At 45.4% G+C, this 13043-nt stretch overlaps 1 long non-coding RNA gene across 2 annotated transcripts in view; it reads left to right on the top strand.

The window, feature by feature from the left end:
- The window catches only part of LOC138498563 (uncharacterized), a 552766-nt gene extending 540017 nt beyond the window's left edge, over positions 1–12749 (top strand). For both annotated transcript variants that reach the window (XR_011278749.1, XR_011278748.1), the window contains one exon: positions 12165–12749. This is a non-coding gene — a long non-coding RNA (uncharacterized lncRNA). The remainder of the gene's footprint in view (positions 1–12164) is intronic.
- Positions 12750–13043: the final 294 nt, after the last annotated feature.

Below are 13043 nucleotides of genomic sequence, written 5' to 3'. Positions count from 1 at the left end.
GCCTCCTCAAATTTAGATTTCTTCATAAATTGGTGACTTTGAATTAATTCTTTCAATTTCTTGATGTTATTATCATTGGATTCAGCCTGATCCCAAACATCTTTGGATATGGAAGAATTTTCCACACAGAAGACAACTTCCATGTCTTCATCTTCATCAACAATCTCAGAAATGTTAGTTAAACGAGATAAACAATCAGCAGACACATTCTTTATTCCTGGAACATATACCACAGTGTAGTCGAACTCTTGCAACATCATGACCCATCTTCTCATTCTGTTGGATACTTTATTAAGACCTTTTGACATGAACACTTGAGTTAAAGGCTTATGATCAGTTTGAAACTCAACTTGGTTTCCCCATATGAAGCTTCTAAACTTGTCAGCTGCCCACTTAATAGCTAGAGCTTCCTTCTCTATAGTGGCATATGAAGTCTCTGCTCCCTTAAGCAGTCTTGATGCAAAAGCAATTATTGCTTCCTGACCATCTTTTTCTTGGGACAACACGGCTCCCAAGCCTATGTTGCTGGCATCCGTAGTGATGATAATCTTGTCATTGGTACAAAAATTCTTTAATGCAGGAGCAGAATTTATCGCATTTTTTATAAAATTGAATTCATTTTCACACTCCACATTCCACTCAAACAATTTCCTCTTGAGTGCCTCTCGTAATGGAACAGTGTGTATGGCAAAATCCTTGACAAATTTTGAGTAATATTCAGCCATGCCAACAAATGTACGAATCTCATCTTTGTTACTTGGGCTCGGCATTCCCACAATTGTATTGACTAATTGTGGTTTTGGAAAAATTCCTTCTGCTGTAATTTTATGTCCCAAATATTCGATTTCCATGCAAATTATCTTACATTTGTCTTTGCTTAAAGTCATGGCAGCATCATACAATTTTTTACATACATGTAATAATCTCTTGTCGTGTAATTCTTGAGTGTCAGCATGAATTAATATATTGTCTTGAAAACAAATCACTACATTAGTATTCTTGAACAAACCATGCATAACCTTCTGGAAGACTGATGCTGCCGATACTAATCCAAACGGCATTCTTTTAAATTGATACAAACCATCAGGAGTTATGAACGCAGTCAGTTTCCTTGAACCTCTATGCAATTTAATCTGATGGTAAGCAGATGATAAGTCTAACGTCGAAAATATTTTAGAGGGCCCAATTGTAGAAACAATTTCTTGTATATATGGTAAAGGATGACGATCAGGTATGACACATTTGTTCAACTCACGTAAATCAACACAGATTCTAAGTTTTCCCGATTTCTTCCTTATCACAACAAGTGGAGAAACCCATTCGCTGGACGCAGATCCGTTGGAGGAATGACTTTATCTCCTCTCATTACAAAATTGCCGTGAACATGCAGTTCATCTGCAACCGTCCAAAAAGCACTTAAGTTGGCATCCTCAAATTTAGATTTCTTCATAAATTGGTGACTTTGAATTAATTCTTTCAATTTCTTGATGTTATTATCATTGGATTCAGCCTGATCCCAAACATCTTTGGATATGGAAGAATTTTCCACACAGAAGACAACTTCCATGTCTTCATCTTCATCAACAATCTCAGAAATGTTAGTTAAATGAGATAAACAATCAGCAGACACATTCTTTATTCCTGGAACATATACCACAGTGTAGTCGAACTCTTGCAACATCATGACCCATCTTCTCATTCTGTTGGATACTTTATTAAGACCTTTTGACATGAACACTTGAGTTAAAGGCTTATGATCAGTTTGAAACTCAACTTGGTTTCCCCATATGAAGCTTCTAAACTTGTCAGCTGCCCACTTAATAGCTAGAGCTTCCTTCTCTATAGTGGCATATGAAGTCTCTGCTCCCTTAAGCAGTCTTGATGCAAAAGCAATTATTGCTTCCTGACCATCTTTTTCTTGGGACAACACGGCTCCCAAGCCTATGTTGCTGGACCTAATCAGTGCAGCAACATAGGCTTGGGAGCCGTGTTGTCCCAAGAAAAAGATGGTCAGGAAGCAATAATTGCTTTTGCATCAAGACTGCTTAAGGGAGCAGAGACTTCATTCTTCAGCACATTCAACGCATGCGCGAACTCCGATGGCAATGTAATCGGAACCAGGCAAAATAAATACTGCAGTGGCTCCGTGATACGTAACACAGACCGTCAGCTTCCTCATGTGCCGCACTGGAGCCGCCGAGCGTTACCTTCAGGAACGAGAAGACGGGGCCGCTTCTACGCTCGGGCATGAGCGGAGCAGCTCCGTGCACCCTGATGAAACAGCAATTCGACGGGAACCAGCAATTCAACGAGAACCATCCTCGTCGCCATTTGAAGTGGTCGCGGCATATATTATAAACAATAGGAGGCAGTATAAAGGTAAGTATATTTATTGAGAGATATATATAATATTATAAGTATATAACAATGTAGGAAAAGGAGGAGGGAGACAACTAGTAGCAAAGGGAGTTGGACAGTTATCATTCAATTCCAGTCCTTCCTTCTAGAACTCTCTTAACACCTGAGTTCCAATTATTCTGATTCTACATACCATAATGTGATCAGGCATGTCTCACATAGGTCAGGCAGCTTTTATCAGAATAGTAAATACTACACCCACCTAAAAGGGAAGGAAAACAGGCAGTGCGAAATAATGCTTAGACCCAGTCCGCCTTCAGAGGCACCTAACTAAAAGGAAGTCCGAGCCCTACGAAGAGTGGAGCCTTGTGCTCAAAAGTACCTGCACACGCTGGTGCCAACGGGCAAAAGGGGGAGTCTCTTTGAGGGAATCAGGCAGTTCAGTTTAGTGCTCAAATGAAGAAGAACAGAGTTCCGCGACTCAAGCGCAGCCTCCACTGTGGGCAGAAGCAGAGCGCGAGTACGGAAAGGCGTGCTGTTTTGACACAGCGGGGAAAAGCTATGGGCTCCTGCAGGAGGGTGACCAGTTCCTAGCTATGCTACTCACGGGTCCCCGATGCAAGCAGACCCAGGCTTCTCCGCGTCAGTTTCAGTCGCTGGCAGGTTCAGGAGAGCAGGGGACGTTTCGTCATCGTGTTGATTCATCAGCAGCAGAGTTGAGTTAAAGATGTCCCAAACGAAGTGAACCCGCACAGTTTGTTACCACAGCAGGGCAACAGAGCGGCCGTGTGTATCTCAGTCAAATGTACACTACTCCCTTCAGACCTGGGAACGCCAAGTGTACGAATCGTGTGAGAGTGACAAGGACTCGAAATACTACACAAGCTGGCGGCGGTTACAGAGCAAGACTCCTGTGTAGGCTGGTCAGTTGGCTGGATGGCCCAGAGACACTTCCGAAGGCTTACAAGTAGGAGATGGTGAAGATGCCGAGAATAGCTGTTCCCGCTATTCCAAAGGTCGAAGTACCAGTACAGGCCTTCTGGTTCGATCAGGGGTAAAAAGGGTTTCACAAGGCGACAGCAGTGCAGAGGAGCAGTCCTTCAGTGGGTCACCAGCGATTCCTCGGTTCAGCCTCTTGGTTGCAGGATACTTGGCTCCTGTATTCCTTCGTTCGTGAGAACTCAGGAGATCGGCATGGTAGTGGTGTTTCCAGCCCCCTCTTATCCACGGTTCCCTTCGTGCCAAAACGGAGGGGACCCAATGGGAGATCCGCTCATCAACACTCACACCATACGTGGACCTATCACGGACCACGGTGGTCCCAGGCATTCACACCACCCTAGACTCTCTGGCACCCAGGATGTGTATTGGGACCAGACATCCCAGCCCACATCCTGGAGGCACACACAAGGCCTGTAGAAGCCTGCAAAAGCATCCGTGTTTCACGGGAAAGTACATGCCCAAATAAGGAAGGCCCCGGGTCGGCTCGACCTGGGGAAGGTGAAGGGAGCAAGACGGTCAGCGGACAGGACAAAGGAGCCTCGTGGTCTGGCCATTTTGGGAGCCAGGCCACCATTTTGGGCCAAGCGCGAGAAACGCGCTTAAAACGCCAAAAGGAGCTCAAAACACAAGAAACGATCGCTGCCACCATTCCCGTCCGTGAATCACTTGCACTGATCAGTTACAATCCAAAAAGAGTATCTAGGGCCTGTAGAAGGCTAGAGACCCAAGAGAGCAGTAACTTAGCTTACAGTGCCCTCTTGTGTCATGTTGCACGAAAGCCGCAACATGATAAAAGAAACTACGGAAAACAGCGTTTCCCGGTACTGACTGTCTTAAGGGCATGTCAGTTTCCCCGTAAGAATGGAGCGAAAGCCCAGAGGAGTGCGGCAGAAGGCTGCAGTTCTCTGGCAAAGTCGAGATCAAGGTGAAAAACAACAGCAAAAAGTTTAGGGGTTGCCACATGGAAGGAAAATTACCTACAATTACGAAATCTTTCCTAACAGTGATGCACATACACAGTCCCCACTCATCGAGCAGTAAAAAATATCTTGCAAGAGAAGCTCACAGTTGCATGATGCATCCACTCCCAGCGAATGGCACTTCTAATCAGATACCTTAGAGTGGGATGTCCATATGCAGTCATTAATGAGTATAAGTCCCCTCCTAGCATCACCAACTCATGATTTTACCCCAGTGCAAGATCTTTTTGCCATCAATTGTGCACAGTTTTAATAACCCGCCTTTGGTAGCCAAGTCTAAGGAGCACACGTTAAAACACTACAACAATGGTGCAGATATTGTGCCCTGCCCTGCTCAAGTACAACAACATTTACTTCAGGAAGGGAGCCACTTCTAAATGACTAAAAGATCACAGTGAGGGAAATGTTAGATTGGAGACACTGTGAAAACATTGATCTCTCTTGAGTAAATTATCACATCAGAGTATATTGAGTGGACATTTTTCGGAGTTATGTTGGTAGAAAAGCTAGGAAGTGATTTCCAAGAGGCTTGAATACAAATGTGGCAAATTTGTTTTCATGCAGTTAGATATAATGAAGTAATGTAAGGAGGGCTGGTAGTTTGGAAGTCCCTATTGTCCTGCTTTCTCAGTTGTGAGATATTTTCGTTGCAACACTGAAGAAAACAAACGATCAAAGGCAAACTCAAATTTCCATTCGCATTTACTGATTTTAGAAACATATATTGCATATGCCTCGTCTGCCTAAATACTAGAAACCGTTTATTTCACACTGTGATGACCCTCCTAAATGAATGTGCATCACTGTGCTCCCGGAACTAAATGTAAAGTTTTGATAGAGAAAATACTCAAAGTAACCTAAGGTGTCAGGATGCTTGCCAACACAACAAAGCAAAGGGCAAAATAATCGCTCTGAAGAGCCAGACATCCTGTGAGTAAGAGAAGAGCAGGTTGTTCAAATTTCCAAAAGAACAGGGATTCCTCGCTTGCTTCAAAGGGATAATCCAAGCAGTGTTCCAAAGTCAAATACAAATCCGACTAGTACAAACACAAATCTTCCTGTGTCGGTATACAGATGTTTTGGGGGTCCACTGGATCGCTGCCTCATAGGTCTTTTCCTTTCCGTCCTCTTCTGACAGAGTGGTGGCCCCTTCTCACCAGACATTGCCCAGGGTCAACACCTGCAAGATGGTTTTGAGTACTTTGATGGGTGCGGTATAAAAATGTAGTCCTCCTTGAGCCAGGCGGGGTACATGGGTTGATGCTTTCCAACTGGCTTGGTGAGGTTCAGCAGGGAAGCGTGGCCCTACTCAGTGCTCTTCCAGGAGCTGGCCCCCTGCTCCCTGGTGTAGGTTACCTTCTAATTTCTCCGCCCACCTGTTTGAACTGCCCTGGTCCAACGTGGTCCTCCAGAATCTTTCTGTGCTCGCTAAAGCTCTCCTTCTCTCTATCTCCCATCTAAGATGGTCTAGCTCTATCTGCCTCCCTAGCAGCCCACCTCTGGTACTCTTTCCAGCTGGTGTCTGTCTTCTGAGCCACATCTCTCCTTCCCACCTCCAGAGCCAACCTCTAGCCCACTCACCTGATCCTTTATCTGATTCCAGTCTTTCCTGATTTTTCTCTGCCAAACATTGCCTCTCTCGTTCTTCTCCCAGATGTTCTCTCATCCCTTCCTGTCTCTAGCAGTATTACCCTCCTTCCTCCCGAGTCGAATATCTTCCCCCTAATTCAACCCCACATATTCTCATGTATCTCCTTCCGTAATCTGTTACTCTCTCGCAGCATAATCTCATCCCACATCCAGATGGTACCCCTCACTCTCTCCAAGGTGATACCCCTCTGTCTATGATACACAACAATGTACGTCTCTATCCTCAACTGACCAGGACCTTCTTCCTGCTCAGCACTCATACTATTCCCCTACTAAAATGGTGCATGCTCTAAATAATCTCTCACTCCTCTCTGTGCTATATGTAGGCTTCTGAACCAAACACAAGGCTTTTCTCCCCAAGGGCCTTGGTCCTTCCACTCTTCTCACTTAAATTGTTCAAGGCAGGGTTCTCCCAGTATGTGCTACTCTCCTATGGCCAGCTCTTCCATGGAGCATGCCTTGCCTCCCAGACTCTGCTGCTCTCCGGCTTCTATAAGCACTCCCCATGTGTGACAGAGACTCAACGGTTGACTTCCTCCTGATTGGACCATGTGCTCAACAAATATATCCTCCGGTAGCATTGCCAGGGATATTTTCTATTGTCTCTTGTAAAATGGGCACAAGTTCCAGAATGAAGGGTCAAGAACCAATTAACAACCCTTGTGACAATGTTGATCTCGTTTTGTACTAGTTTGGTTTTCTTTTCAAGTGAATTTACCATTCTGGGTCAAATATGATTTCTTGATCATACACTATTCATTGTGTTTTCTCTACAGTAATTAGTTGCGTGGTCATGTTAGTTGTTTTTTTTTATATTCGTCGACACTGGCATTAAATGTATTCCACATTCTCAATATGGTGCCTATGCAGTGGTTGAGTAACGTTTTTCCCATTGAGATAAATACTAAAAGCAGTACCTCCAATTAGGCGTTTGCATGGCGAGGGTTATTTTCCCTCATGTAACAAGTAGGATTAAGATGAATTGCGCTGTATTTTATTCACGTACTTATAAATTGGCAATATTGACTTATGGTGTTAAATGGTGTTAAATGACTTAACACTCTAGGAGGTTTGCTAGAGACACTTTAGATCTTTTCAAATTATTAATTTATTCTACTAGCTTGGGTATGAATTTGTTTGACCACGTAAGTGGTCCAGTTTTTTTTTCTTTTAGTGTAGTTTAAATAGATCTACTCTTTTATTTATTTGATGTTTTGATTTTGACCGTTTTTGGACGTGACTTAGAGAGTTTTTTGGTGGTACATAAGTTTGGACTATCTACATCGCTTTGGCCATTAAAGAGGCGTTCTCGGTGACTGTTCACTAGAGTTGTTACAGCTTCCAGGAAGTTATGAGCGGCATTCCCTATTTCTTGAACTTCCGAATTTCAAACATTTTGTGCATAAAAATCTAGCATGAGGCTGTTTGAGTATATTTTATGATTTTTGCAGAGAACTTCAGAGAGGAGGTTCCTGTTTTCCTTATGAATGGTTTTCCCAAAACGTGTCTTGTCATATCGCTGGCTACCTTACGTACATGAAATTCAACACATGATGGTTATGAAATATCATTTTTGACATACTAATTACATAAGCATGGTCTACGTTGTGTACTTTCTTCTATGTGGCGCTATTAGATTTTTTCAATTTTTGAATATATTGAATCAATTCTCGATTCCTTCTAAGTTTCTTATGGTCAAATACAAGTTTTTTCAAATAAAACTATATATTCCACCACTAGAGGTTTAATATAATTTTCCAAAAATGTAAATCTCATTGGGATTAGTCCCACCGTTCTGACCGTTTGCTCTGTAGGACGATATTCTCCTAATAGTATGTGACTCTTCGCTCAGGGTCAGTTAGTGTGAGCACCCATAATATGTCTATGTGATTTCCCTGAAGTTATTTTACTTTTATTGAACATTCTGAGTGTTGTTTCCTTTTTGGCTTTCTTTGAGCCCATATTCACTCAGCGCTTGACGAACCACACCTGAACCCATAATGTCACTCTCGAACAATGACAAGTGAGAAACTTAAGCACCCACGGTTCTGCTTTATTTTGAAGGAGGCCTTTGCCATTTAGAACATGACATGCAGATTTGTTCAATTTTTTCTGGCTCCGCTTGTGGGCTCTACTAATGGGCACAGGTGGAAATGACTGGATCATGTCAAACACCAACTTACATTGTTAGATTTAATACATTTATGGGATCAAGACCTTCCTTCTACAGAGTTTAAGTGAAGGAATGTCCAAGATAAATGCGATGAATCAGCTATCACCCATTTTCTTACAGGCCCAGCAGGATCCATTCTCCAGCATTGGACCTTTCATGGATTCACATGCTTAGAATATTCCCCGTCGTCAGACTGGGAACCCTCGGTACACATATATAGTCGTTTCCTATAGGAAAAAACTTCCGACACTTGTGTGTCCTATCCACATCTACGTCCTCCCCGGGGACGTCCACGCATGCCCCAAAGGACGTAATGGTATATAAGCCCCGCCCCCGCGGGTCCCGTCAGATTTCAACCGTCTCCAAAGATAGTGGGATCTCCTCGAGTAGTCTCTACTGCTAGATTTTTTCGAATTGTCGAACTCCTGTGAGTTTGTTAATTTTATCGGAATGTCGGGTAAACGTCTTTTTCGCCCGTGTGCCACGTGCGGATTGAAGAAGGTTTATGAGGGGGACGGCCATTTAGACTGTATTTATTGCCTCCACCCTCACCACTCGGCAGACCAGTGTGAAATATGTAAAGGTTTTTCCCAGAAAACCCTGAAGGATCGAAACCGCCGGCTGGTATCCTGGTTAAATGACGGTGCGGGAGCGTACCCTCAGTCAGAGGTGGGCTCTGTGCGCAGTGTGGCCTCTGCGAAAACATCAGGAGCCCCTCGACGCTCAACCTCGTTGGAACCCCCGGCTAAGAAGTCACGACCTGTGGAAAAGGACGTTCCACAAAGTCACTCTTCTAAGGACTCTTCTAAAGACTCTACAAGAAAGACATCTTCGTCCACTTCGTCGAAGAAAGGAAAGGAGAGGCCTAAATCCTCCTCGGGCGATCAACACAGATCAGCCACGAGTAGAGATTCGGATAAACGCAGGGAGAGCGCTGTGAAGGCGGGACCGCCTAAACCACCTGCAGGCCCAACGTCGACGACGACGAACCAGTCGGTGTCTTCACTGCCTCTGACGCAGTCGATTTCACCCGTCATCAACCCAGCGACGACCTCGGCGACGATGTCCTCGTCGACGGAAGTTCTGGCCTGGAGACCGGAGGTATTTGATATGGGGTTGCCTGACACATTGCTACAGGAACAGGCAGCGTCAATTGCCTCGAAAGAAGACGACGGCTTCAGAATTGTGAGCCCGGAGGACCTCGATCTACGACCCAGGTTTCCATCAGGAGCAACCTGCTCTCAGGTGTTTACCCAACCTCCAAGCTCTCAGGCGACCCTGTCCATGGAGGTACTGTCCTCCTTACACTCGCTGCTGAAATCGCTGGACGAAAGGCTTCCACCTGTACTGTCGACACCCCCCGTCGACGAGCCCGGCCCTTCACACCGCCCGACCAGATCGATCGGGGTTCCTACTACTCCAGCAGTCCAGGAGGAAGGTGAGCTTTCGGACTCCCTATCTGACCACGGGTCAGCGTCAGATATATCCCTCTCACCATCTAGGGATCCATCCTGGGTGTCGGATGTGGAAATGGAAACACCAAAGAGTCCCACTCACCCGTCACCACCGGACGATATAGGGGCTTTTCATTCTATGATGGAAAAAGCGTGCAAGGAGTTTGGCCTGGTCCAACAAGACTACACATCCTCCCATTGACAGTTAATACATCGAATACATCTTCAAAGACATCAAAGAGGTGTCCACTCTGCCCGGAATGGAAGAGAGTGAAAAATGCTTTATGTTTGCATGCCCTCTTTATGGAAACTTGCGGAAAACATTTATCTTCCAGCTGATCATTAAAAATAGGATCTTAAATGAATTGTATGCACTGTTGTTTTCTAAATTAGTAACCCGCTCTAGAGTAGTTTTGGCAATGTTGAACTTCCTGGATTGCACATGGCACATTAGAACGAAACCCTTTGATTATGTAAAATGAAGCATTAATACCCGCTCTGGTGGGCTGAAACGGGTGGTAATGCCCTGGGGCTCGAGTAAAAGGCCAGGGAGTGGAAGGGGCTCTAACTTGGGTCCCTGGGCCATTACCGATCAGGCAAGCCTGAGAGGGTATTAATGCTATTAACACCCCGGGTTGCCAATTACAGTAACCCGGGATGCTCAGAGCCTTGTATTTTGATTCACTAAGATGGGCGCCTTGGATCTGGAAGGCGGGGCTCCATAAGGAGCCCCTCTTCCATTTCCATGGCTGCAAAGAAGCAGGACCAGCAACAGCGCAGCAGCGGTAGGCGCTGTGGCCGCAGAAGAAAGCAGTAAGCAAGGCTGGGGGTGGGAGGGACGGGGGGTTCCTAAATAGGCATTTGAAGGTGAGGGGAAGATGGCGGTGGGCGGTGGTGGAAGCAGACAGCAGGTGGCTCGGAACGCGGGCTTGTATCAGTAGATTCAGCCTGTGTCCAAGCAACCTGATTGGCTTCTCACCCCACCCCAGGTGCTAATGATAATTAAGACTGTTTTGTTATTGATGGTTCGACTATGTTATTTTTGTCTGTGATTTTAGTGTTTTTAGTGGATTAATGTAGACTGATATTTTATTGTTATTTATTATTATGTATGTATGCTTTATAATTGTACTAGAAATGTATAGTTTCTGAATAGTGTAATGAATGGGTCCCTGCTTCCATCATTCCTACTCAATCCTACTCTCTCTCACCCTCACAACTATCTACAGACCCCCTGGTCCTATCTTCCTCTTCCTCCCTGAATGGGTCGACCTTGCCTCATCCCTTTCAACCTCTTCTTCCAATCTCCTCCTCCTTGGTGACTTCAACATCCACCTCTTAGTTCCGGGTCCTCTGTGACTCCCTCTCTCTCACTATTCTTCCTTCCGGCCCGACTCACTCTGCCGGCCACACTCTTGATGCCCTCATCTCTGGTGACATCCCTATCTCTAATCCGGTCACCACCCCCCTTCTCCTGGTCTGACCACTCACTCCTTTCCTCCCACCTGGGGCCCCTTGGACCTCAATCTGAGCCACCCCCTGCACTGCCAGCCCCCTCACCATCATTCGACTGATGAAGCAAGAGTCAGTTGCTGCTTTTGACTCCACCTTCATACACCCTCCCATCCCCACTCCTGACTCTCCCTCTCACTCTGTCCTTGCTAACCTGCACCTTGCCATCTCTAACACCATTGACATCCTTGCCCCTGCCATGTGGATCTGCCTAAAACCTGCAACCAGGGAACAAAAGCTGGTATGACTCTGATCTAGGATTTCTGATCTAGAGTTGCTGAATGGAAGTGGCACACCTTGGGCTTATCTCCTGACAACCTAGCCTGCCGCCCGCTCCAAAGGCAATATCACGTCTCTATCCGCTCCAAGAAGCGGGCCCACAGCCATCCCTGCTAATCACCCCACTGCTGCTGTGACTTGTGGCCTGATCCTCATCTCACAGGATCCCAGGCCCTTCCTCCCAGTCAATACCAGCACCCCTCCCCCCACTACACTGCCCTGCGTGCCCCTATTGGTGGTACCACATCCCACCATTGAGAGTCACCTGTACCAGCACTTAGCCTGAGGTTCTCCTCCTCGGCTCAGCTTAGCACTTCCTTCCTGGGCCCTCCTCTAGCACTTGTCCACTCCTCTGTTCCCGGTTCTATCCCCTTCCCCTGCACTTCTCCTCAATACAATTGCACGGCTGAATGCCACCAGGCTTAGTTGGATCACAACTGTATATTAGTGTTTTGCCATTGTTTTTATTTCCTCTGTTCCCTTCCCATTTAGCCTTGTGGCTCTTTGAAACACATTTCTGTTGTATAAAGTGCCTTACAAATGATCATTAAAATAAAATAAAATGAGGAATCTAAACCTTAGTGGCGTGTGTTTGGCAGGTTATGTGGAAATGGGTTGATAGTTTGTATTAAGAGTGCATTGTAGAACATGTATTAAAAATGTATTGGACTCATGATTAGATTATCCTCACGAAAGTATTATCTCAGACTGTTTCAAAACCCTACTCAAAAGATTCTCTGCCTCTTTATCCTGCAGGTTTTATGGTCACTAACAGAGGGATAGATCCTTGGGACCTTGTATGAGAGAAGACCAATTATCAAGGCTTTGAGACGTGGAACTTTGTTCAACAGCTCCGTTCCTGGAATTGTTTGCCTGACCCGTTCTGGCTCTTCAGCAGGGGACCACTTGAAGAACATCGTCTTTCTATAAACTGCCTGGCTTGTTGTCTGTTGCAAGCTGCCTGAAATGCTGCAAGCCTTTTGCTGGATTGTCGCACCTCTAGTGTTTGAAGCACAAATGGGCTGCATGTTTCCTAAAGTACTCCTCCCCATGGAGGAGCGTGGTTCTAACCACCTGCACCACTCTTCTTCAGGGGACAGAGGTTCCAAGATGACGATATGCAGTTCCACCTATTGTCCCAGCCCCTTGCTGCCTAGAGGCCAGATCCCACTTGAGGCCAGCTGAGGAGGGCAGCACCAGGCAAGGAATTAGTGCCAATTCAGTGCAGGCACCCAACGCTTCTATATGTCCCATTGTTAGATCCTAGGCAGACAGCAGCTACAGTGTTCATTTTGTTTTTGTGACTGTCTCATCATTAAACCCATTGAGCTCTGACTCTCATATTGTACTCCCATGTCGCTTTCAGCCTTAATATACTGCCGAAGGAAGTAATTAGTAAGTGGTTATAAGCTCACCCTGTCTTCCCAGGAATCTTACTCTAGTCCCAGTTTTAATATAGTCTGTCATCTGAGATAACTTGCATCCTTATCCTACTGTTTATTCGCACCGCAGCATGACTGTTTGCAAATGATAGTTGATAACTAGACAATTGCTTTACAGTCTGGCAATCTATTGTCTATTGAAGGAATTCTTGAGGTATGATTTATGTGGCTGGGTTAGGGTCATGACCATGTC

The sequence above is a fragment of the Ambystoma mexicanum genome, chromosome 5q, assembly GCF_040938575.1.
Source record: "Ambystoma mexicanum isolate Mex_15411 chromosome 5q, UKY_AmexF1_1, whole genome shotgun sequence".
Taxonomy (NCBI): domain Eukaryota; kingdom Metazoa; phylum Chordata; class Amphibia; order Caudata; family Ambystomatidae; genus Ambystoma; species Ambystoma mexicanum.
The sequence above is the reverse complement of the archived record's forward strand: the minus strand, read 5'-3'. Positions and strand labels throughout refer to the sequence as shown.